Source organism: Toxorhynchites rutilus, chromosome 1 (assembly GCF_029784135.1).
Source record: "Toxorhynchites rutilus septentrionalis strain SRP chromosome 1, ASM2978413v1, whole genome shotgun sequence".
In the NCBI taxonomy this organism is placed as follows: Eukaryota; Metazoa; Arthropoda; class Insecta; order Diptera; family Culicidae; genus Toxorhynchites; species Toxorhynchites rutilus.
The window spans coordinates 79,123,699-79,150,346 of record NC_073744.1 but is presented as its reverse complement, the minus strand read 5'-3'; the positions used below and the strand labels follow the sequence as shown (position 1 = coordinate 79,150,346).

At 38.6% G+C, this 26,648-nt stretch overlaps 1 protein-coding gene and 1 pseudogene across 9 annotated transcripts in view; one reads left to right on the top strand and one right to left on the bottom strand.

Moving 5' to 3' along the window:
• LOC129761802 (uncharacterized) overlaps positions 1–26,648 on the bottom strand; it is a 652,040-nt gene that overhangs the window by 339,425 nt on the left and 285,967 nt on the right. The gene's annotated exons all lie outside the window — the stretch shown is intronic.
• Positions 8,560–8,789, top strand: LOC129763696 (U4 spliceosomal RNA; annotated as a pseudogene).

Genomic DNA, 26,648 nt, shown 5'->3' with positions numbered 1-26,648 from the left:
ATATCGTACAATTTTAGACGCCAAAAAAAAGGAGTATAACGAGATACTTTTAGAAGTTTTTGGTTAAGTAAAATATAGAAATAATATTCCAAGCACAGGAAAAACATATTTTTCGTGAGTGACATTAGACTTGCCACGGCCTTACAAAGGGTTGAGAAGGCGGTCATGTCTTTAACACCACTGTTCTATTTTTTCGGTTTTCATCTGTCACAACTTTTCAACATTTTAATGTATCTTAACTTCCTCCACCGAAAGCGGAAAACTTTCTTAAAAATTTGCTGCCTGAACAATCCAGAATAGACCGGTAGGAGCGTTACAATGTAGTAAGCAGTGCGTACCGGTTTTAACTGAAGCAAGCTTAAATTTATCAATCAAAGATAAATTTTATTAGTAAAACAAAACCAATCAAACGCTACTCAGAAAGTTTCTTTTATTGGAAATCACACCCAGTGGTGGGCTCGGGGCCATAGTTCAATGCCAAATATTTCACAATTCAGATCCAAATCTTACCGAGCCCATTTTCAAACCAAACAAACCCACGACTCCGACTGATTAAAATACTTTACCACTGTTTTCTCTTTCTTCTCGAGAAGTGATTTTCCGGCTAAGCTTTCAACGAGGATTACATCGAAATATTAAAGACTGTGGGTGTGTAATCCGTAATCCATTGTCGGTATTTATATTCTACTCTATTATACGGAAAGTTTATCAGCGAACAAACCGCAAGAAGAAGAAGCTTTCGCTTATCAAGATTGATTCACATCTCCATCAATCTCGTTTCGCCCCGGTTTCCCGCACGAGGGGGAAGACGAAAAGGAAAGCATCGAGCATCCACAATGGCTGACAGCGCCCCGAATCCACACTGAAGGCAAGCGTCGAAGGATAAAGGCTTTCAATTGCATCCTTCCCTCCGTGCTGCTGTGAGTGTTTCGGATTGATGGATCCTTTCGTATCGGCTGGCAAACGTTTTCGTTTTCGGGGAGCGCACAATCGGAATTGGGAAGGCCGGATAGGCAGGACCACCGGGGTCGAGACCTATACCTCCAATCAATGTTTGGGTCGTGCGAGGAGCTGCAGCTTTTTATGCCGTTTGCTCGACAGTCTCGTCTCAATTTGGAAAATTATCTTCCCATCTTCCGAACGGGTTCGGGCGCTTGGTAAAATCTGACACGTTCACCGAATTAGGACTAGATGGAGTCGGCTAAACTGGTGGATAAAATCGTACGCACAAATTCAGAGTTTTCTCGGAAAACCGCACAGAATTCAAATGATGTAATTTAGATTGATTTCACAGCGTTGTATTCACTACAGGCTTCTTCGGGATGGCAACACTGCCAAAGGGACGAAGCATCGCATGCACGCACTGCTTTCAAATCAATCACTTTCGCATTCGCATTCTCGTCCTGTCTTGCAGCCAAATCTTTGCTCGGTGAAATATGACTCCACACAGAAAAAAGGCAGAAAAATCGGTGATCCATTTCAATAAAACTCTCTGTGTTACCTTCCGCCAACTCACCGACAAGGTTCCAACAGCTTTATCCGTCCGGCGGGAAGAACCCGGCGCGTTGCGAATGGCACGGAACACGAGGCAGTGCGAGAAACGGTTGTCATCGTGTCAATAAAAGACAAGTTGAAAGCTTCCTTTCCTGACTGATTGTTGTTCGGATAGGAGGGGCGGCATCCGGATATCAGTTGCTCGAGCCACAATTTCAGCTCCGCGCAAAATCCTATCCGATTTTCGGGATGTCTGTGCCCTGTTCGCGCGTCCATCAAGTGTACACGGCGTGCAGTGCAACCTTAGCCAGAGCGGCCTAGACGGAGCCGATGGTTCCAATACATCAATCCGCCACGCCGTCTGGCTGTTTCCTCGGTATGGCGGCAGCACATAAAGCTACATACACAGGACAGGGAAGTTTGTAAATCTTCCATGACAATGCTTTTCCAGCTCGGAGCGTTATTTTGTTTTTATTTTCTCTTCTCGCTTTTCACCTTCATCACTTCCGGTCCTCCGTCGGCCATTTGTCTTTCTTTCCTTTTTTGGCAGCGAGGGAAAGTGCTCTATTATTCTAGACTTCGGTGTCTATGTGTGCGGTGCTCTGAGTGTTTAGGTTAATAATGCGAGGACTAGGCTTTCAACAGGACGTTAATAGGACGTAAAAATAGAATGTGATGGCGGGTTGCGTGTGAATCCATTCTAAGAAATTGCTCCCATGATAACAATTTCATGGCGTGTTTGCGTGGGGGTGTGTGAGTGCAGCTGGGGAGCAAATAAGGGGGCGCTAGTTTTCACATTGGAGAAGTTGAAACGAGTTGTATTTAGTGAATACAACTCGATTCCGACAGATTCGTTGATTAAATACTGGAACTATAGGGATACCAACTACTACGTTGCCCTTTCCTTAGCGAGGGCCAGTTTTGACGTGCTGTCAATATTCTGTCATCTTCATAGTCGCAGGTATTGGTGACTGCGTACCAAAAATTGGTCTGGTAACAGCACATTGTATTATTAACAAGCGAGCGTTTGTCAAAAATAATGGACGATTAAACGCTACAGTCCCATTCCAGCGTGACGTGACAACGTTTTGACTCACTGAAAACAGGAAGTAGAACCGCAAAATCTATAAATACCTGCTTGAATTTTCACCTCAGTTATTATTAATTTGCGGGCGATGCAAGACACGGCTAGCAAAGCAAGATTCGTCGTCGAACAACTTCTATGTAGCGAAGGCAAAATAGTCAGCTAAAGAAGCAATCACGCGAAATTAGTGCAAAGTTTATTTCTCCGCTTTCTTATGTTCGCCCTATGACGAATTTCATACCAACTCGATTGACCGTCGGCAGCACCATCTCAGGTAGCAGTGAAACGTTGTGGGTGTAAATAAATGGGTCCTTAAAGCAGTTTCGCATACTTAAAATATTCAAAAAAGAATTACACTACTTTTTGAAAGGGCCAACATATTTTCCTCGTTTGTTTTTACAAAAAAAATATAACTCCAAAACTATAATACCTTCAAAATTCTAGTCAAAGGATGAAATCTCGTCGTCCTCATTATCAAAAAAATACGGCCCGATGACTCCACCAGACCATAATGCGCACCAAACAGTGACTTTTGGCGGTTGCAATGGCCTCTCAACAATCACGTGTGGATTTTCTGAGCTCCATATACGGAAATTTTGGGTGTTCACATAGCCACCGAGCTCGAAATGTGCCTCATCGCTGAAGAAAATTTGATGCGAAAATTCAGCATTTTGCTGCTGTTGTTCGTTCACCCAATCGACGTATGCCCGACGCATTCCATGGTCACCACGCTCTAATTTTTGTACCAGTTGGACTTTATATGGATGTAGGTGCAAGTCCAAATGCAAAATTCGCCACAATGATGTGTTTGACAAGCCCAATTGCTGAGCACGCCGTGGAATCGAAACATTCGGGTCATCCTCCACACTGGCAGCAACAGCAGTAATATTTTCGGTCGAACGCACATTACGATGATGCACAGGTTTCACAATATCCGCTACGGATCCAGTTTGTTCGAATTTACGCACTACATTAGCGATTGTGTGCTCTGTAGGCCGTCCATGACGACCAAAATCCGTCCGTAATGCTCGAAAACCATTTGCCGGTTTTTCATCATTTTTATAGTATAATTTAACAAAATTAACACGTTGTGCGATGCTAAAACGATCCATATAGTAAAATGGCAGACATTCAACTAACAATATGACGCTTTGGTTGACAGCTATGTCAAACGGTTGTCAGCGCAGGGCTGTATACTTTCGGAAGCCCGAAATGGAAAACCCTGCACATAGCCCTTACTATTTCCAACAAGTCATCCATACTTCGGAAATGGGGAAAAAGTTTTTCTAACTACAACTTCTTCATGTTTTCTTTGAAAAATTACAATTAATGTTTAACTCGTAACATTCATATGTATAAATTGTCGCGATTGACATGTTCCGAAAACTTTTTTTTATTTAGAAACATGTCTAACCCAAGAATTACATAAAAATTATTACGAGTGAAACATTGTTTGTTCAGGAGTCTTCACACAAAAATGCTATATATTTATTCCAGAAAATATAAAAGATAGTTGACTTTTTCGACGAAAGTTCATACTTTAAATATGATCTAAAACTTTGTCGAATATACTATATCGCTATCTTGACTTCAAACAAAATTAGGATAAGTTGTAATTGTAAAAAAGTTGTTGTTACAAAACTTTTTTTCCAGTAAAAGTGCCTATCTTCCAACGTATTGACGACTTGTTGGAAATCGTAAAGCTATTCAAATATATATTTTTTTTTAAATTCAAAAAATACGTTTTTGGGAAAAATAAGTTTTTTTTTCAGGGAAATTTAAACAAAATTGTATTTTTTATGAAAATTTGAATATTTTTTTAAATAACATTATTTGACCAAAATTTTTTAGGTATCAATTTATAATTTTTTGTTAAAAAAATAAGAAACATTTTTCGGCCCTTTTCTAAAAGTAGTCAAATTCTTTTTTGAAGATTTCAAGTGTGCAAAGTTGCTTAAATAACGCATGTCTTCACACCCACAACGTTTCACTGCTATCTGAGATGGTCCTGCCAAATCCTAAGACAAGTTGGCATGAAATTAATCCTATACATAATAAATGATACATTTCTTGTCACTTATTCTCAAACATAAATTACAAAAAAAAAGTATTTGCTCGCAGTATTATATCGGCTGGTCAAAAAGTTATTTTCTTGGTAACTAGCTGTAGTGATCAATATCTCGTTGATCTCGTTGTAAAGATGAGATTTCGCACTAAAAAAATATTCATTTGCTGTTTTTTGTTTGTTCCATTCAGTTGTGAGTTACAGGGTGTTACTTTTTTACACTTTTTATTTTATAAAGGTGAAAATGCAAGCCAGGCTGCTGAAATTGTTATTGGCGTTTAAGGTGCCGATACTGCAACAGCAAAATTCATTCAAATTTATTTTTTTTAAAGTTTTTTTTTATTTTTAATTTTTATTTTTTTAAGAGTTTTTTTAGTGGAATACACTAAATTAAGATCTCTACTGTCATTAAATAGATCATTTGAAGCTAGCGATTGGCCAAAAACGTCCAGAATTGGCCAACAGAAGAGGTTTTGTGTTCCATCAGGACAACGCAAGGCCACACAATTCCGGAAGCTTGATTGGGATATTTTAATGCATCTTCCATATAGTCCGGACGACCAAGTACCACCTTTTTTTCGCATTACAAAATTTCCAGAACGATAAGAAATTGGAATCAACAGGAGATTGTAATATTCTATAATCTATATTTCCTACAAGAATCTTCAGTTTGAGAATATTATACAGTTGAATTCGCTTGTTGCCAGCCCAATATATTTTTAATACAATTTTATCAATGCATCCTTCATTGTACAGAACGCTTTTACTGAGCCGGGCGAGCAATGGACACAGCAACAACATTCCCAAACAAACTTTCAACGTCAACACATCAAGCTGGTCGGAGCGTGAATGAATTTTGGGTTTGGTTTGGTTTTGAATTATAGAGACTTTAAACTCTAAGGGTAGGTTTACACTAGGGATATATTCATGTGAAGAAATATGATGAGATTTATAGAAATCGAATCAACCGTTTACACTAGCGTGAACTTCTATAATGAATATATTCATTTCTTCGGTGAATTTATTCACCTGAAGTAGAACTGCATCCAACTTTAGTGATTTCTCACCAGTGAGAAATTCACAAGCGTTTACATATGTTGAATTTATTCAAGTTATATATACCTCGAATAAGTGTATCATATTTATTCTCACCCGTTTATACCTATTTTCACGTGAATAAATCCATCTATAGCTATAGATATCCCTAATCTAAACCCGCCATAAGAGTTCATTTTTCTCTTATGAATGAATATTGTATCTTCCACCCTTCTCTTATATATGCATCGCGCTTCGTATCAACGTGGATGTTGTTGCTATCCATTTTTGCGCTTCTCAAACTCTCAACACTCATCATGCTGGTCGGAGTTTGACGCAAAATGGCGCATGGAAGAGAAATAAAGAATGTTGAATATTCCGCCTTTCTCTTATATATGCATCGCTCTTCGATGCATCATGGTTCACTGAGCGATGCAAAAATGGGCATAGCAACTACACTCCCAGAAGCCATGCCATGTAAGCATACTCTCGAATTGAATGGAATGGAGGAATGCTGCTTATTGCATGTAGGAGTAAAATCAACCTCTTTCGTCGTTGCATTGTTCATTTGTTTCACTATTTCCACTATATATGTTGCGGACAAAAACATACGTGGGAATTTTTTTTTTCAAAACCATTCGAAACTTTGAAATAGTCCCCGATATTGAAAGGTTAGACGTAGTTCCACGTCAAAACTCGCAAGAACTTTACACAAATCGGCATGCATTTTGTGACATGACAACACGCTCTGTGCGAAAAAACAGTCTCCAAAAAACGTTGTCATGTGACAAAATCGATAAAGTGTATTGAATATGAATTCAACCGTATTGTAGCAAGCTATAAGCATGTTATTATTCTAAACACTTCTCACTTTCCTTTGAGACCTCCGCTTCCCCTTCCGAAGATCCAACCTATAGGGGGAGGTGGTCCGATCCTTTATATCTCAGGCACTGTGCCTACTGAATTTTCTGTAGTGTCAAATGAAAGATGTCAATGGCGATTTTTTTGTGGTTCTCTGTCATTTTGTCTTCCTTTTTCTCTTCCATGCGCCATTTTTCGTTTACATTGCTTCAAAAACAAAGAAGAAATCTATTTGACATGTATAGAAAATGAGTTAAATGTTATTTTAGATTGCGAAACATTACATAACAAATAATTTTTAATTGGTTGTGATATATTCATCAAAATAAGCTATATAAATTGATTCTACCTGTTACCTGTGGTACATGGCATGTCGTTATTCGAGGTCTGTGGTACATGGTAAGTCGGGGTGGTCCTAAATCGACAGCTAGTTTTTACATTTAACATTCAACATGTTCACTCTGGCAATAGCCATCAATGGCCCGCACAAGGCTGGTTCATCGAGCGGCGCTCACTACCGGGGGAACGCATTTGATTTTGCAATCAGCAATTTTTGATTAACTCTAGGTATGCATCTGTGAGCATGTGCGCGTACCTGTGCAAGGGTGTTTATGTTTGCGTGTTGAAGATGACTTTTACGTTGACGTTGACATTCACCGTGGACCGTTGACGTTTGCGTGTGCATTTTTATGAGTTTTTTTTTTTGAAGTAGGATTACGTCTTTCATTTCTGTACCAGAGTGTATGTTCAATGCTTCGAAAATGAGAAAGTGACGCTGGGGTGCTGGATTTTTTTTTTCAAAATCCTTCCAATGAGCCTGGGGCAACCGGTGTTGCAAAATAGATGCATGGTGAAGATACTTTTGTAGTCGCATACATTTCTACAGAACGGAATGAGTTTCCCCAACACAGACTTCAAAACCAAAGAGTTTGAAGAAATCGACATTGAAAATATATGCAAGGTGTGGGTACTTTTATACCCAGAGTGAAATGTAAAATACATTGATCGTTTAGCCATTCTTCCGGAAGTCCAACATAAGTGAATGAAATGAACAAGGAATCATGACATACATATTTGCAACGAAGAACGTATTCTGTCACAATTCATGAATTGACATAAATTGGACCTAAATTGGGATTTGTTGGCAATTGAAATCGGAAATTGTTTAATCAATAATTTAATACACTCAAATGATGACTAAGCCAACGCTAGTCCTACGTCAACCTTACGGTTATATCTTAGGTATAACCCACCCATAGTTTTTGTTTAATTCCACACGCTTCGTTCTAAGGCTAAGTTCTTCCCACTCTAACAGTATCTCCCTCTCGCTTTAATCCTATCTGCTCACCAAGGATGCCAGATGATTTTTGCAAATGTATTCACATTGTACGTAAAAATGTCTTCAAATGTCTTAACATGGTATGAAAAAATGTCTTCAAAAGTCTTCACAGCCATATCGAAAAAACTAAAATTCATAGCTTACATTTGGACCAAGTTTGATAGCCTATTCAATTGTATATTAATTGGCATTGTTATATAGCACATTCCACTGAACTTGCCTCGAGGTTTTGAAGTTTATTTCAATAAATGTGAACAAAGAATATATTTCAAAACTGCGAACTAAATGTCATGAGTTTAGAAATGATAATTAGTCTGATCTACCGTTGGTTGAGTGAACATCGCCCCAGTTTTTCAACAAAAACGGAACTGTGATAACTCAATTTGTGTATTTCAGCTTTGATTTGTTGGTTGTAGCTCAAACCATATCCATAAAACTGATTATTCAAACGGTGTGTAACCGGAATACCTTCGTTTTGTAAAGTAGTCGTTTGAAAGATCTAGATTAATCTATTGTATAATATAGGTCCAAATTAATAAAAATATCATTCAAATTTTCTAGCGCAAATGAACTAATGTCTACTAGAGACATTAGAGGTCCCTCATTTTTGAATTCATTCTATATACTTGTGAATTTTCTGCCTGGAAAAGTTTGAAAAAGCGAGTGAATGACTCCGAGACTAGCTTTGCGCAGTGGCGATATCATAACCATTGAGGTTTATCCGAGGTGTGATTATTGTTAGTTGAACACTAAAAAAACCCGAGGCAAAAGCTCTGTTGATTACTAAGAACAAAACAAGTGACACTGATAAAAAAGCGATCGAGTGACACTGATACAAAAGCCCTACTTCTTTTGACGATCTTTCCGGCCAACAGTTAGGAATTTATGAAAATAATATCTCTCAAAAATTCACATACGCTATCATACTGAAATGTCTGCACATATTTCATAATGTCTTCAAAATGTCTCCACAAAATTAAATGTCTTCACAGTAAGTCAAATATCTTCAAAATGAAGACATGTCCTCAAACCTAGCATTCCTGCTGCTCACTACAAAACTTTATTCTCTTTTTTCATTTTTCTTCGCGCATCCGTGGATATATGGATAGTCTCATGTCTAGTGAAAATAGAATATCCTTCTATCTCGGCTCATAACATACAAACATCCCAATCTTCTATTTATCCAAAAATCACCATGCGATGCGATTGTTATCAATTTGGATAAATGGACCGCTTCCATTCCAATTTGTTAAAAAAGAAAACTCAACAATCGATCCTTTTTCCTTTCTTTTCTCGCATCATCCCTGCGAAAGATATAAAAAATCCGATAAATAAATTGTGTCTGCTGATTGGAACTACTCCATCAGTATACCCTTTTTCGCACCTGGTCGCTTCAGCAACGGGACGAAGTGTACAAGTAAAAAAAAATACAACTTTTCCCACCCTCCGGTGGATGGAGGCACATTATCGTAAAGTGTCAACCTTCCCAAATTTATATTTATAAGACTAATCCTCCCAGTGGTTAATCCACCGCTAGCGGAAGTACGAGAGCGAAATGCACGGAGTAATTCACCTTGGGAGATGCTGGGATGTTTCCATGATACTGATTGATTTGAGAATAACATTACAAGTGAAAAAGATATTTCATGAAATTAGGAAACAAAAGTAAAGTTGAAAATAGTTGCCAGTAGCGTGTTATTTTTTCCGGGTTGATTAGATCGATTAAATTTGAGCGTAGGAGCGTTGTTAAGTGTCACAGAGACATTTGTTTGTTACAGAAATTAAGGTTCTTAGTAATTTTCTTTCTGTTCCTCGGAATTTCGCCATTTGACAGCTGCAACATGGACAAAGCTACGACTAAAATGCATATTATTCCAATCATCTCCACCCCCTGCAACTGTTTGTAGCCACCCATTCTTTCATTGTAACTGGAAAAAATCGGGAACAAATTAAGAGCAAAAGAAATAACCACAAAGAAAAAAGCTTAATGACAGCCTACCAGAAGTACTGTGACGCGGAAAAAAACATCATGGGTACAGAATAACAGAAAAAGTGTAATTTTCATTATTAATTTATTTACTCGTAATGAAATTTATTCTGAGGACAATGTAATGGGGGCAAAGTCTCCATTTAACGAGGATAGGGAATCATGGATTATTGATTGCGCAGTAACCCCAAATCGAAGATCGATGCATCGAAACTGGATCACCAGCTTTTAATTCCTTCAAGATTTTTTTTTCCGAAAATTGTTTTTAACGCGTACTCCGAACAGAACGGTGGTTTTCCGGTGATTTCAGAACCGATCTCAGAAAGCGTGAAATGATAACGCGCACATCCACACCGACAAACTTTCGCCTATTGGTTCAAATTACCTCCGCGGGAACGACCTTCACCAGCGAATGTATGAGAAAATTTCTTTCTTCGGCACGCAGGATATAATATTCCACGGAGTTCAATGCCGAGTCGTGTGTATGCGAAACGGAACAGAACACACAAAAAAGTGCGTCTCACCTTCCCGGAACATAAGAATAATCAATTATTCATATTGTGTTTATAGACATGCGCGAGGATTTCTCCCGGGTTCTCGAGTGACTGGAAACGGATTTCAGCTTTTTTTTGTATTGTTTCGCTTCACTTGCTAGTGACCCGGCTCCTGTGTGTGTGTGTGTGTGTGTTTGTGTGTACGCGTCTTCAAGAAGGTGTTGTCAGTTCTGAAATAGGCGTAGAAAGGAGTGAGCAGCACCAAGCGATGCTTAAGCTATAGGGGAACCGCGGGTAATACCACTGTCCGAATAATATGAGTAATATGGACAGGTGGTTGATTTGTACAGTAAAATTTTGAATTTCATATTTCGGTTAATGAGAACACCATCTACATGTTATTCTATAATATTTAAGCCACCCTATGGCAATGAATACTAATCAAAAGTGGAAAAGGGATACAAAAATAGAAAATCATACATGATTCCGCGTGTGGATGTAATTTTAGCTGCTTCTATGTTAAGCATTTTGAGTGGTTTAATATCAAAATTCAATTCGCTGACGGTTATATTTCGGTTTGTGAGTATTAGGTATGTACGGAAAAGTAAATTTATTTTTGAGTGCAAAATTTAATTTAATGAAATAATTGTATTGGTGGTGTAAAAAGGGCAGTTGCCAGTGGGAGTAAGACGGACTGTGAAAAGTCTGTTTAATCTATTGCTAAGGAATGTCCTACGTCTATAAATGGAAATCAACTCGCCAAATGTGGACTGTTTAGAAGCTGACAGGAACCAAAAGCAAAATAGTTGAGGGTTTGTTCGTTTATACTGCTGAAAGCACGATATCACTTCTAGGTGGATTAATTCGATTTTTTCATCATTTAACGGACATTCGTGATGAGTTCAGACCTTGGTTGAATAAAATTATTCCTCTCGCAATCGATAAACCTCTACGCTTCATATATTACAAACCTGTCCATATTCTTCCCACTATATGTTCATATTACCCGCGTCGAAAAATATTTTGTACTTTTCGGTTTGTTTTAATTTCAGTAAAAAATATTCAAAATACTTTTTTGTAAAATATTTGGCCAATTAGGTAGAAGAACAGCATATTGAGTCGCAAGAAACTGCATCAAAGTATCGAGAAACATGAATTTTCAAAGATATAATTAAAGTTCTTCTTAACATGTCCGTTTTACCTCCACCTCCCCTGAGCATTGCGGGATGTACGGAAGTCGTTTTGCTCTAGTGCCAACCGGTTCCGTCCCAGCCACCGTGGCCAGCCCAGCAAGGAAGCGACAAATGAAAATTAAAAAAAAAACAATTTCCTGCCACTTCAGATGGAATGGGACGATTTACGGTGATGAAGCCTTTAAATGAGCGACCCTCATCCGACTTTGGCTCATTAAGCTTTAATGAATGGAATTATTTATACTGTTGCTTCATCTCAATCAGTCCTACTTGGCGTGTATGTGTGCCGCTGTCGACTTCCTCGACTTGGAATAGGAGCGAGCCGGGGATCCGCCCGAGTCCTATTCCATGTAATCAGATTATCCTTCATGCTCCCGGAGACTATTCCAGCCAGACACAACAAGGAGCGACAGCCGTACTTCTTCCCCACCCGAGAGCTCTCACGTGTAGGTAAGTCACTATATTAGGCTTGGGTTCGTGAGGCGAGAGGACAACACAACGAACAAACGAACGGACGATTCTTGTAGCTGTCGGAACACGTGTGGATAATTTAACAAAGTTTGACGATAACACACGGAAAGAGTCGAAGGAACGATAAGGAATAGCAACAAAAACAAAAAAAAAGCTGGATCCCACTGGATGGTATATGAGATTGAGTGAATTGATTGTGGGATGACTGCAGTGGGCAGAGGATGGCCGGTTCTTTTTTATTGCGTATAGAAGGGATAGCTAATTGATGGCTCTGTTCTGATTTCGATACGTTCGTATTTCATCGCACTGATCGAACGAAGACAATTTGTTAATTGAATACAACGTCAGGTACGTCGCAACCTGATTTGTGTCAACCGTAAGTTATGCGAAATTAATTGATGTTTCCAAGAGAGTGAATATATCTAATCTGGGAACACGCATTATTGAAGTTGTTGAAAAGGTCAATCAAGCTGTGTCCAGGTATGGAAAAGTTCATTCGCCCATTTTCCACACCTTATTCTAAATCACTCTTGTATCTGCTTGGAATAATCATGGCAAACAGAATGCAGCAAGCAATCGTGAGATTGCACGATGAATTATTTTACACTCTCCGACCATCTCATTCGGGACTGAGAGTGAACATAACAAAACAAAGAGTGGAAAACAACATTCAATGCATGAAAACTCCTTTGGAAGGATCGCACGAAACAAAATAACGAGTGAGTCAAAATAGACTCAATCTGCGTGTATGTATGATTTTATTTTCCCTTCTACTCTCTTCCTTGTTAGCATTCAAGTGCATTTGTTGTCGGCAATGCACATGAATCTACCTTCCCGCACACCAATAACTTGCGTTAATATGGTCTTTTGCGTCGGCTTAGATCATTCCATACTAGAAAAAAAATGTAAGGGGTTGTATCTAGGACACGACCGCATATTTTCGACGTAGAACTACGCAATTGCATTATGCAATCCACTTGTTTACCACTTCGAATATTATTTCAGAATGAATCGAAATTTTCGTAATGAATTATGTTCTTCGTTACAAATAAATTTGATGAACGTCCTTTTACGTTTCATATGATGCCTAGAACTACCAAAATATGTGAACGGACAAATTGTCAAACGATCATTGTATTTTACGTTTCCCTCTGAAATTATTGCACATCTCATGTTTACATAGTTCTCGAACCGCAAAAGTTCATTCACATCTAGTGTCTCAAATGACGATGTTGCCAGGCTTCTCAGTTTAAAAATACGTTTTAGGGAAACATATTCCGGTCTGCACAACGACAAGCGAGTACAAAAGTACTCAACACCAAAAAAATAACCCCAACCTGCATGTATCTGCAAAGCGGATTCCCCCAGGCACATTAATTTTGAAGTCCGTGTTAGGGAAACACAGCTCAGTGGGAACAAAAATACCCCCTATTTGCATGCATATTTGCAAAACGGATTTCCACAGGTACATCGGTTTTGAAGTCTGTGTTGGGGAAACCGTAAATCGGGTCAATCAAAACTTGGCAGTTAGGGCGTTTAGATAACACTTGACATTTTACAGTTTTTCAATTGTTCATCTCATGAAAAATAAAATTTTATTAATTTTGATAGACGCGTAGAAATATTTCCCATCAATTGATGCAAACATCTTTCCGATCTGTTAAGAAATATTCGAGTTATAAGCATTCGAAATACGGGTAGAGTTGCATACAAATCGGCAGAACAAATGTATGGGAAAAAAGGAATTTCTTCCAGTTTTCATGCATTTAAACCGTTTAGAGATTAGTGAATTGTAATGTATAGTATATCAATTAAATTTTAGAGAATTTCCGATTCGATTGGTATGCAAATCATGAGAATTCGTTCACAGTGAAAATAGTTATTAACGTTAACTTTATTTCACAAAAACGTGATCTGTTTTCTGATTTGGCACCCTTCCTGAAAGACGTAGTTCTACGTCAAAAATGAAATTGCAATGGTGCACAGAAAACAACTCGATTTCAACTATCTACCTATATTTTACTGCCGCGATCGAGGCTCAATGATTGCTATTTGAGTGAAAAACGAATGATTTTACAGAGACCCTCGCTGGCTTAAGCAAAAGTTTCAAATTTGATTCTATCACCATCTAACGTCATTTCGAGAGGCAAATGAGAGAATGCAAAATTCTCTGAGTATTTTTCCGTTTAGCTCGAGTATGAACTTTGCGAAGATAATAGGTGAATGCTTTCTGTCTCAAATAAAGTGAGACACAAACGGGGAATAGAAGGGTGAGTTTCATCTGTGAATGAGTGTTGTTGAACGAATTTCGATGTGATTTTGCCCATACCTGGCTGTGTTCAGCACTTTCCTATCAGTAATATGTGGAAAAACGTCCATTTGCATCAGGTTTGTGACTAGGAATGCCAATCTTCATGGTTTTTCAGCATTGCCCACACTTTTGGCACGTTCCCTGATATTCTGAAAAAACATTCAATTTTGTCTGATTTTACTGAAAAGATCCTGATTTTTAAACTTTTTGTTCCGTTAGAATTAAAATTATCCGTACTAAATATACATGGCAAAAATTTTCCTGGTTTGAAATCAGAATTGTTATGATACTCTGCATATGAGAATTTTATCTCTCTAATCTGCACTTGTACAATGCTAACATTTCTTTCCGTTTAATATGTATCCATTCCGAAGCGACTCGTATGATCGAAGGAACATTGTCGAAACTTATCAAATTTGAAGTTGGCGTGGAAGAGAGATGCTATTCTTCTTTGCAAAAATACTATACTTCAGAAAAAATTGAATTTTGTTTTAATAATTATTAATTGTATTTGTTTTTTATGGTATTCGTGGTCTCGGTACCAAAGGGGTAATATTTTTTTATATTTTTTTCTTGAACGCTAATGTTTTTTTACATAACATATCTAAAAATCAGAGAAGTGTTTTTTTTCGTTTTGAAGTTATGATTTTTCAAAGATGGCCGGTGGTCCATGAAATCAATTTTTCCTCCTTTTTCCAAAAAGGAAAAATTCATAACTTTTGAACTAACTGACCGATTCGGATGAACGACATATCAAATTGAAGCGAATGAGATAATCTTCATTGAAAAACATATTACACTTGCAAAAACTTGGATTTTGTTTTTATGATAATTGATTGTATTTGTTTTTTTATAATTTACATGATTTCGAGACTAATGACGAAACTTTTTATATTTTTTACTTTTTACATAACTTATCCAGAAATCAAATAGGTGTTTTTTTTTGTTTTTGAGTTATGCTTTTTGAAAGCTTAATGAACAGAATTTTTGAGCTGCGTGAAAGATTGCGAAAAACTGTGGGACAAAATTGTGCACATACAATTGAATAAATGTATTGCCAGACAAAAAAATGCTCTTGTCCTGGAATACGTAGTTCTACGTCAAAAAACTTAAATGGAAACCTCATAAGTATATAGTTGATAGTTCACCAAATGAAAGATTCAGATGGCTTGAAATGTTGCCGTCCAAGGTCACACCTACGAGACGTTCTGCTCCGAGCTACGGAATCAAAGCAGCAATCATATATAGGCCCCTACGGCGGCTGGCCAGTTTGCCACCCGTGTCGGGTCGGAGAAGGCGTCCATTAGCAGAGAAACTTTCTCCCACAACAGCCGCACCGTAGTCGACGGGTCCATTTACGTGTGCGCTAAGAACATCCTTAAATCACACTCTGATGAGTCGGCAATCTTCATTAAATACTTCCATCATTCTTTCTCCTGGGGCGGGGGTCTCGGAGCGCCCACTATATGTATCACATGCCCGTGTCCTCTTGGCTGTTCCCAGCTGGGGTACGGGAGTCGTTAAGAGCGGTATGGGAGGTGTGAATAAACATTACTCTAATTAAGAGTAAATGAGAGCCAATCTTGAAACGCTTGGCTGCCAAAGATCCATGCGAAAGGATGAACGCACTTTTGCCAGTGCCTCGAAGCAGAAAGACCAGTTCCGGATTGTAAGCTTAGAAAATGAGTAGCGACAGAGAGTGAGAGAGAGGGCCCCGCGTGCGTGTTGGGAGAACTCCTCCACACCCCACTTCTTCAGGGAAATATTAGAGCATGGCGCAAATGCTTGAAATCCTGCATCAGCTGAATATTTTCGCCAGCACGCGACGAACATACGTGATGCTTCGCTCTCTGTGACTGTGTGTTAGTGCATACGTGGACGTGTGTTGGCCCCCCGAAGCCCAGGATCCTTGGTAGGTGATAAGACCGATCAAATCAGAACGTTTATGCGGATAATGAACGTAAAAGTGTATAAGAGATGACGTGGCTTTTCTTACGGCGGACAGAATCCAATAAATTCGAATCACGCACTCAATATTGTTTTTTATAGCTGTTGATTCATTTGCGGCAGGAAGGCGGCAATGATTTTTGTAGCTTGTAGTTTTACTTTATCGGGCGACCTCTGTAAAAATGACTGCAATTCTGCCAACAACCTAACCCCATTCATCGAATACGACTGCCCCACAGCCACGAAATATAATGGCACCAGTTATCGTTACGCCGAACCAAAATTCGTCTACCAGCAAGAAAAAAAATGACAGATGCGAGGTCAAATATTCATATCTTAATGTTCTCTTATTATTCAGAGAGCGCACGGTCCTACCCGGAGCATTCGAATATCACTTAACCTTTCATCCGCCCGAGGGGGAAAAACACGACCAGCGAGAAAAGGAGCACAAACAAAAAAAAAAAAAGGAAAGTTATCATCGTCAGGAGGAGGAGGCAAAACGGGAAACCCTCCTTCCTAAAACGAGAGCATTACTTCAGAATTTATCCCTTTTAGCAATTCCAAATCGACTCCCAAGCGCTTCGAAAAATACAACACACCCAAAAGCGCTCGGGTTAAGCTCCGGACGGAAGTGATGGATATGCGGAGAGGGACCCGTCGACCGGGAAGAAGCAAGTGTATGTAAACATTTAGAGGTTGGTTTTTCCAACACTGTCAGCGGTGGGATTTGGACCCCACCCCACCCAGAGGGTGAAGGGTGTCATATTGCTGTGAGCCGGGAAGCGATTTATTCACCGAATTTGACTCCGACGTGGAATCTTCCGAAGCGGCTAGTAAACGATAAAAATTGGATTCATCACATAGAAGTTTTCGATCCTTTAGGTTGCAAACTTCGCGAATTTCTCGTGTCCATCCCCCACTCAAGCTATCAGTTCCCGACGGGGGACGGAGGCTGATACTGGATAGATCCGCAACTCGAGAGGAAAGAGAATAAGCGGCAAACAGGGGACCAAATCCCGGCTTATCAATGCCGGTGGTTCTGCCTGAAAGCCTAAACGATGACAAACCGGTTTTATTCCATTTCCGGTGGTTGAAATTTGTAAGACGGTTCGTGTGCCTCTCTATCTGGCCCGACATAGTCGGAGGGTAAGGATGAAGAAGGGTGATTTTGAGTGTGGGAAGCCCGACGATATCCCCTTTCGTAATTCAAGTGCTTCCGATATGTTGTTGTTACTGTTTTGGTTAATTTAGCGTGTGATTGTGCAGTAGTGAAGTGTGAGGTGTTTAAGGGATTGGAAGGTGGAATCGGGATCGTAAGTGTTAAAACGACAATCTTTCAGGATGCAACTGGTTTACTGGTTGTCCGTGTATATCTGAGTCAATATTAGTCATGCGATAATTGCATGAATGTCTATAATTTAATTGACACACGTGATTCCGCTGCACTGTTTACGGTGGCTTTTACTAGTAGATAGGTAAGAACCTGTAAACATTTACATATTGAGTGCCTTCTGACACGCAATTCGGTTGTTAGGATTGAGCATTAGTGATGTATTAATTCATAGGGGATACATACAATTTATTTTGTTACACCCATCATTAGAATTGTAATCAGAAACTAATGTAACCTAAAAACTAGAAATGGATTATATCTTTGATATAACCGCAAAGTGGACGTAGGACTAACGTTGACTTAGCAATAAATACGTAACAAGCATATAAATCATAGACATTTCATCTTTCGAATAAAGTGATTATCATACCACTTCGTTTAGTCAGAAAAGAATTATTAACGCTAAAAGGGGGAATCGATTGCTCCTCGGAAACACCCAATAAACCCCGATTACGACGAACGATTGCAGCGTTCGTAAATAAATATTGATATGTAATATAATATCCACTACACCATATCTTATCGTGTTCTTCACTATCAAATCCATAGTCGATGGCACCCATCGGTATCGAATTATCACCGATACCTCGGATTTCGCTAAATACTTCGTTTTGCCAGAAAGAGATTATTAATGCTCAAAGGAGGAATCGAGTCCTCCGAGGAAATACCCAACGCAAATTAGAATCGACTATCGATTGCGGCATTCGTACACAAATAATTTTATAGCGCAGCTTTCATCAAAGTGATTTCTTCGATATGGTGAAATATCCACTATCATATATTTCGTATTCGTCATTATAAAATCCATAGTCAATGGAATCCATCGGTATCGAATTATCATCGACCATTTTTCACCACCGTTTTCACCGACACCACCATTTTTTTTTAAAGCTTCTTTCAGTTCGGCCTGCAAAAACTTTTCTGAACTCTAATCCATAAATTTGGTGTCCCTGAAAAGGGCCGTTGATTATATGCAAAAGCACTAAGATAATAATGACGAAAGCGGAAGCGCAGCTACGATACGCTCTCCTGCGATACGATGGGCCAGCTGATGTCCTTGGGCATGATGTGACGTGTTTTGCGTGGATTAGCACACAAATTGGAATCTTCGAACAGGCCGACTAAATATGCCTCGCTTGCCTCCTGCAGTGCCATAACGGCGGAAAACTTTGGAAACGCAGGTCGGTTTTGAAGTCCTGGATAATTCCACGAATCAAACCACAGTCGGTAGCGATGTGGCTTCTTCACACCTCCTGTAGCTGGCGCGCTTTTGCGAGCTGCTTTCGTGGTGCCTTACCACCGATAGATTTACGAGTTGTTGTCTGCTTGGCCGCGATGAAACGAGTCCTCACAGTGCGAGAGTAGAGGTAGAAATGAACGAAAGCGTCATGTTTTATAGCCATCCGTTCGGTTCAACTGCAGAAGAGAAATTAAATTGGGAAAGAAGACCATAATACATAGGCGTCTGAGTGCGACCGTCCTCATCTCACATCGCCGCATCAACTGAAGGGATTTCCAGAGCGCATGCGATTTTATATACGGTTTCAATAAGCAATTTTGAAGCTATTGAAACAAGTTTTCGGGTCAATAATTAACAATCATATAACTCGTGGAAATTTTGTCTTTCGAATAAAATGATTATCATACCACTCCGTTCAGCCCGAAAAGAGGTAGTAACGTTCAAAACCTTGCACTAAACTGCTCCTAAAATGAATATTTATCACATCTTTTGACACCCTCATTCATTACATGTGAGGTGAAAGTCGGGGTAAATGAAACACTCCTTTCTTATTTCACACTTAAGACTCAACTGACTTTATTTTTTATAACTTAAAATGTAACTTAAACTCTACACAAAATTACACATAATTATTAAAATGGGAGGTGCCTGGAGTTACTTAGGTAATAAATAAATTCTTTCCAAAGCGATCTGTATCAACGAATCTTGTTCAATTCATCACCACATGCTTACGTGGCATGAATTCTGGTACTCAAATCGACGCTATCTATACGGATCTCAAAGCAGCGTTCGATCGTGTTGATCATGGGATATTATTAGCAAGGCTGGCGAAAATTGGAATTGTCTCCCGCTTTCGTCACATGGTTCAGATCCTACCTGTGGGATCGCATGCTGTGTGTCAAAATCGGATCTGAATTATCTGAAACATTTTCCAACTCATTCGGAGTACCACAGGGGAGCAATTTAGGGCCACTGCTATTCGTATTATACATAAACGAAATCGACATAATCCTTCCACCTGGATGCCGGACATTTTATGCAGACGACGTTAAGATATATATGATTATTAGGAGCCTGCACGATTGTTTGGTACTTCAAAGAATGGTAGATCGTTTTGAAATGTGGTGCACTCACAATTTCATGACAGTCAGCATCTCAAAATGTAGCATCATCTCCTTCCATCGAAAGACCAAACCAATTGTATTTGACTACTCCATCGCAGGACAATCTCTGTCAAGAGTAGCTCAAGTACGAGACTTGGGCGTTATACTGGATAGTGGCCTGACATTTCGAATACACTATAGTGACGTTTTCTCTAGAGCAAATAGGCAACTTGGGTTCATTTTCAAAATCTCAACAGAGTTCCGGGATCCATTATGCCTACGATCTCTATATTGTTCATTGGTGAGATCTATTTTGGAGGCAAGTGTGGTTGCTTGGTGTCCATACCACGCTAATTGGATTGCCAGGATTGAAGCAGTGCAGCGGAAATTCGTTCGATACGCTCTCCGCTCTCTCCCGTGGATAGATCCGCTTAACTTGCCGCCGTACGAGGATCGGTGCCAGCTTCTCGGTCTGCACACCCTTGAAAAACGACGATCGGTAGCTCAAGCAGTTTTTATGGCGAAAGTGCTGAAAGGAGAAATTGATGCCCCGAATATCCTCGCCGAAATCAATTTCTATGTACCAGAGAGAAGACTGCGACAGCGAAATTTCTTACAGCTTGGTACACGAAATGTAGAATATGCACAACATGAACCAATTCGATATATGTGCAGTATTTTTAATGACAATTTTGAGCTATTTGATTTTTACTTGACTACTAAGACGTTTCAACAACGACTCTATTCAAGACGATAACTGTTTGTATTGTTTATTGTGTGAAATTTTGTTCGTAGAGTATAAGAATTGAAATGTTCAATAAGACAAAAAAAAGTCAGTTGAAGAAATATTAAAAAATAAATAAATAAATAAAAATAAATAAATATTTCGGACACTTTGTAATAATATCTTGAAACGCTAAATGCACTGATGATATACCTAGGAAATTAATATCACAAATGCTTCTTTAGAGTAATTCCTTGGTTTCACTATCATTTCCTATGAGAATTACATTTGAATTGAGGAGGCGATCTGGCGTAGTGGTAACATCCATGCCTCTCACGCTAAAGGTCACGAGTTCAATTCTCACTCCCGACATTCTTCCAAAAATGGAAGTATAAGTGACGAACCAGCCAAATGAGTTGAAAGTCACTATAATACAGAAAAAAAAAAAAAAAACATTTGAATTATAGAATAGTAGGAAAAAAAATCCAACAGCACTACTCATTATCGTTTGGGTTTGACATTTGCTTAACGTGAGCATGTAGAATTTAACCATTCATCAATATTTAAATGTCTCTCGTGTTTTATAAGTTATCATCACCGGTAGAAGCTTACTATGATTGCTTGGTGTTTCGCGGTTGACTATAAAATACAATCAAGTATAATGTAATTTTTCTTCAAATGATCACAAAATGAAGTGTTCGAAATTTGAATTCAATCTGTCCGAAATATGATTTTTTCATGAATAGTGTCCGAAATTTAATTCTCATTCACTTCATTTGAAAAACATTCTATACGATGGTTTTTTAATGTTTTCAATCAATTAGGTACCAAAGTAGAAAGCTTAAAAGCATATTGAACTAATTCATTGAAAATATCAACCAAATAATTCCTGTGCATAAAGTTTAGATCTGTTTTCTGCATCATATGCCTTAAGCGTCCGAAATATGATTCAGAACGGTAATATTATACGCTCACTTCGATTTTCGCGAGAAACGCAATGCTGATTGCTATTTTTCGGCGAGTTATGATTAACCGGAAAATGGTTTCGTTTTCAGAATCTTGCTTCTTGCACGAATCTTGCACGCCAACAACGGTTCTGACTTGACAAATCAGGCTAAACAGATTAACGTTGGGCAAGTTAGTTTTGATTATCCGCTCCTTGTTTCATTTTCCATATTTTCAGCACTGAATATGAAACGAAAAAGCATTTTCGCCGGACTTCAGAGAGAGGGAAATTCCGCCACATTCCTCTCGCTGAAAAATAATTTTCTGTGAAAAGAAAGAGACGAAAATTTCAACTTTGCACAACTCATCGAAAACTAGATTGATTGCCCGAATATATATGCCTTAGCAATATAGGGTAATAGATGTTGGTTTGTCCGATTTTGGATGTGAAATGAAAATCACATTTAATCGAGATAATTTCGATGATATTGGAATTCCCAAGTAGACGTTGCATTTTTCATCGTTCTGAATTTACTGTCACCATATCGATCTGTTCGTTATTCAGGCTTTCTTCAGAATATTTCTTTTTCTTGTGCATTTTAAAGATGAACTCAACTCAACACAAAGAAACTTTGTTTCTGTTATTCAAGAAGGACACCATGAAAAAAACTGCAGCGCGCCAAGCGTGGAAATCCATGTGGAAAAACCATCGGACAAAATATGATCTAAATTGGGGTCATCGAGATGCATTAATTACATGATTTAGATGTATAAATCTGAAACAAAAGATGTGCAAGCATGATTTAAAGTATTTGTAAGTGTTATAATCCAGAAAAGGTCTGAATACGTTCCAAATAATCACCTGTTGGTTGATTAAAAGTCAGCTCAAATGGTAGGCGAGTTGACACCAATAAAAGATGAACTTTATAAACCTTCAAAACATGTAAATCCGTAAAAATATCGTATGAAACTAATGAAAATCATGGAAAAGACAATTTTATTTATATGTTTGCAGAATATTCAAATATCCGAACAAACAAAGCAAAACACAGGTGCGCTAAACTAGAGCATTCAAGTAGTGGACAAACCAAGAACATATTTTCGATTGGACTAACCAACATCAAATACCCTATCAGTCTTCGGTCTGCATTCGAGTTTAATATTCATCAGCGCCCGTTCATAACAAACACGTGTCCTCTCTTGGAACGAAGTGTACAAAACTCAAGCAGGTTCTATGCACGGAATTCAGATATGAAACATCGCTTCTCACTTGTGTGAGAGACGCGCATCTTTTCACACACACATCAAATAGCGCCCGGTTTGTCTTCGGTCGTTCTAAGCAAAGCATACACCCAGAAGACAGATTACTAAAATAATCTACCAAATCTTTGGTAAGCCAGACATTAGTAGAATGTACATATTTTCTGTAAATATTACCGACCGTTAGTAAAATAAATGTCAGATGCAATACACATCCTTACCAACGATTGGTACATTTTACTGTGCGTTATCGGTAACTCAGACAATTGTCATCCTTGGCAAACGCGGAAAACTATCTGTCATTATTTCAATTTTCGCCGTGCTGATAACAACAATGCAGGTAAGTTATTTTGAATGCATTTTAACGTTTGTTTTATGGCTTATTATTTCATTTCGTTGCTGTATTATAGGTTTTTACATATGGTCCACCTAATCGCGCAGAGCGCAGTGAAACCGATTCACAGTGGTGGTACTTTGCGAACCACCAGTGTAGGTATCGTGCTTGGAATAACCGGCGAAGATGGTGATAACTCGGCCGATATACACCCGCATGATTTTGTGGACCATTCTTTTTCAAAGCTGGTTAAATGTGATAAGTGTCAGCAATACTTGCGGGGGTTGATACATCAGGGATCCCTATGCAAGCAGTGTAATCTCATAGTGCATCGGCAGTGCACGACCACGGGACTTGAACCGTGCGCAGCGGAAAGTGGCAGTCGGACGGTACCGTTGACCAGCCGTAGTTGGCGTGTCTTTGCTAGCAGTTTAACGAGGCCGAGCTGCCGGCGCCGCCGATTGTCATAATACTTTGTAACGAGCTCGAACAGAAAGCGATGTGTAACTTGAACCTGGATATTTACATGCTGTATCGGACGACGTCACCGAACTACAACAGGGTTAACAGACTGCATGACTCACTCAACGAAAATCTAATCAACACCGAACTTAGCAACTACTCACCGGAGTGTGTAGCCACGGTGCTGAAGAAGTTCTTACAGGAGCTGCCGATTCGGTCATTCCTATTATGTTTTACGACAAATTCGTCGTAAGCCTCAAGTAGAATATCCGATACTTGTTTTATATGACTTTTTACTAACTTTCAATGTATCTGTCCACACAGAAATTACTAATGATGTGTAGCAATTCGTTTGCATATCCAGGTTCTGACAATTTACCACAACATGACGCTCAAGTATATTGTGATCCATATGATACAAATATGCCAAATGCAGTACCAGTGGGAACTGAAAGAGGAATCGACAATACTGATACAAGTGTGGTGCCATATTCTAAAGCGTCCTCCTATGGTGAAAATTCTGTAAGTATGCCTGCCAGCCTTGTTTGACTGTCACATGTTAATGCGTTTGTTTATTTTTTTCCAGTCAAATCGTGTATAACACGGAAAACCACATGCGAATAATGGAACTGTTGCTCTATAAGCTGGACTGGAACGAAAAACTACCAGAATTTGTGTCTGCTCCTGCAGTACCACCACGGAAAATCTCCCGAAGTACGGCTGTATTACAGCACCAGCAACAACAAACACCCGGTTCATCCACTGTTTTACCAGCAGCATAGGCTGCTTCAAAAAGCCTGCGATCTCATCCCCGGCATCTGTGATATAAGTGCCCTTGGTTGGGGTGTATAATAATGCCGGTAGCAATAGTAGTAACGGAATAGTGGCTACCGAAAGCCGTTGATACGAGCAGTAGGTGATGCAAACACACCAGCTGACCTGACGGATCAAATCGACCGAAGGAATCGAGGAACTCGAGTTCCAATTATATTTGTATAGAAATAAATATTTATCATTTCTATTGATTACAATAAATAAGAAACAAATGTTTGTTTTCATTATAATTGAAAAGAAATTATTACGATTTTATGCCTGATCAAAATACCATTGAACCGACATTGGACTGACAAATGACCTCGTATTGAACAAATTACATATATGTTTAGGGTATATGTTAAACCAACGTTGAACCAACCGCTTACAGTGGGTCATACTGGCCGGTTTGACATTTGTTTACCATTGTTATTGTGTAATATGTACGAATAATTCGTATTGCAAAAATTTACTAATCATTGGTAATATTTACCAAAAAAATCGTTATATATACCAATTTTTTGGCATTGCAAATAGATGAAAGTAGGGGGGAGCATTTGTTCCCACCAAAATGTGTTCCCTAACTAAGACTTCAAAACCAAGGTTCCCATGGAAATCGGCACTGCAAATATTGCAAGTCGGGGGCATTTTTATATTGCAAGTAAGGTGAGTGATACGATTAATTGCACCAAATAACATTTAAATTTGAAACATTAATGTTGGTTGCTTCGTGAAATTTTGAAATCAATGACCGATCCTGTATCGTGAAGAATTTAGCACAAGTGTAAGTGTAAAATTTTATATGGTAGCAGTTGTGTTAAAAATGATTGATATATGAATTTTATTTATTTCAATTTTCATAAATAAAAACCAAGCCATGTTCCCGTTCGAGAACGGGTCGTTTGGTTTAAGCTGTCTGTTTTGTTGTGTTCATTTTCACTCAAGGAAAGTTTGTACGACGAGAAAGAATGGAAAAGTGATGAAATATTAGAAAACGTGATTTCCTATATGCTCTACATATAGTATTAGGTGTTGTTAGTCCAATTAAAATTCGCATTAGGTTGAATAAACACTCAGGAAGTAAAAATTATAAAAGAAAATTACCTTTTCCATTTCAAATATGTTAATATATTATATAATATAATAAATATATAAGAAAATAAACAAATATTTTGAATAGGGTAGTTTTTCGTGGGAATCGAACGGAAAGTTCCGTTTGAAAATTCCTTTGCTTTCTCCTTTGATTTATTTTGCTTCGTCCAAGCGCATTCGGTTGGTATGGATGCAGCGGTGTTGTTTCCAAGAGGCGCCTCTATGAAACAATGAAACAATCATGAAATGCACTTTCAGCCATATTGGAATTGCTGTCGGTATTGTTTACAAACAGCTGCCGGCGGCTTTCTACCAACTGCTACGACGCTTATTCGAACGATGCCTAATATGTTCAGCTTTCGCGAATTTATGTGAAATGGAGGGATGATTTTCCTTTCACTACTCTCGCATGTGAAAATGCAAAAATGACGTATCCTAGCAATAACAAAACAAACAACCCCCGCTCCACAAACCGTAATCCCCTTCTTATTGAAGTGATGATGTAGCTTCACCTGTTATTCATTTATATAAGCGCCTTGATTGTACGCCTACACTGACCCAGGCAGCTTGGTTTTGATGTCTCTGTTAGGGAACCGCCGCATGTGTTGTCAATTTTGACCAATCTTAAGTAGATATTTCCGTTAGGTTGTTCGGTAGTTAGTTTCAATATAAAAGTAGTTTTTATTCAATATAAAAAATTGTTATGGAGTGCCGAAAACGATTGACGCAAAAATTTCATCAATCCATTATGAAATGACTGAGCAATAAGCGTTTGAAATTGGACAATATTCATAATGTGCTCAATTTTCGATTTTCAATTTGTACCCCAATATGTTCCCGAAAGACGTAATTCTACGTCAAAAATATTTTTGAGATAACAGTAAATCTCTTTCCTCTCCAATTTACGATTTTTTGGATCGATTCTTTGTACTCCAAAAAATCGCGAAAATAAAGCTAAAAGTATGCTTCAAAATAGGGCTTATGAACTTAATAGAGATTTA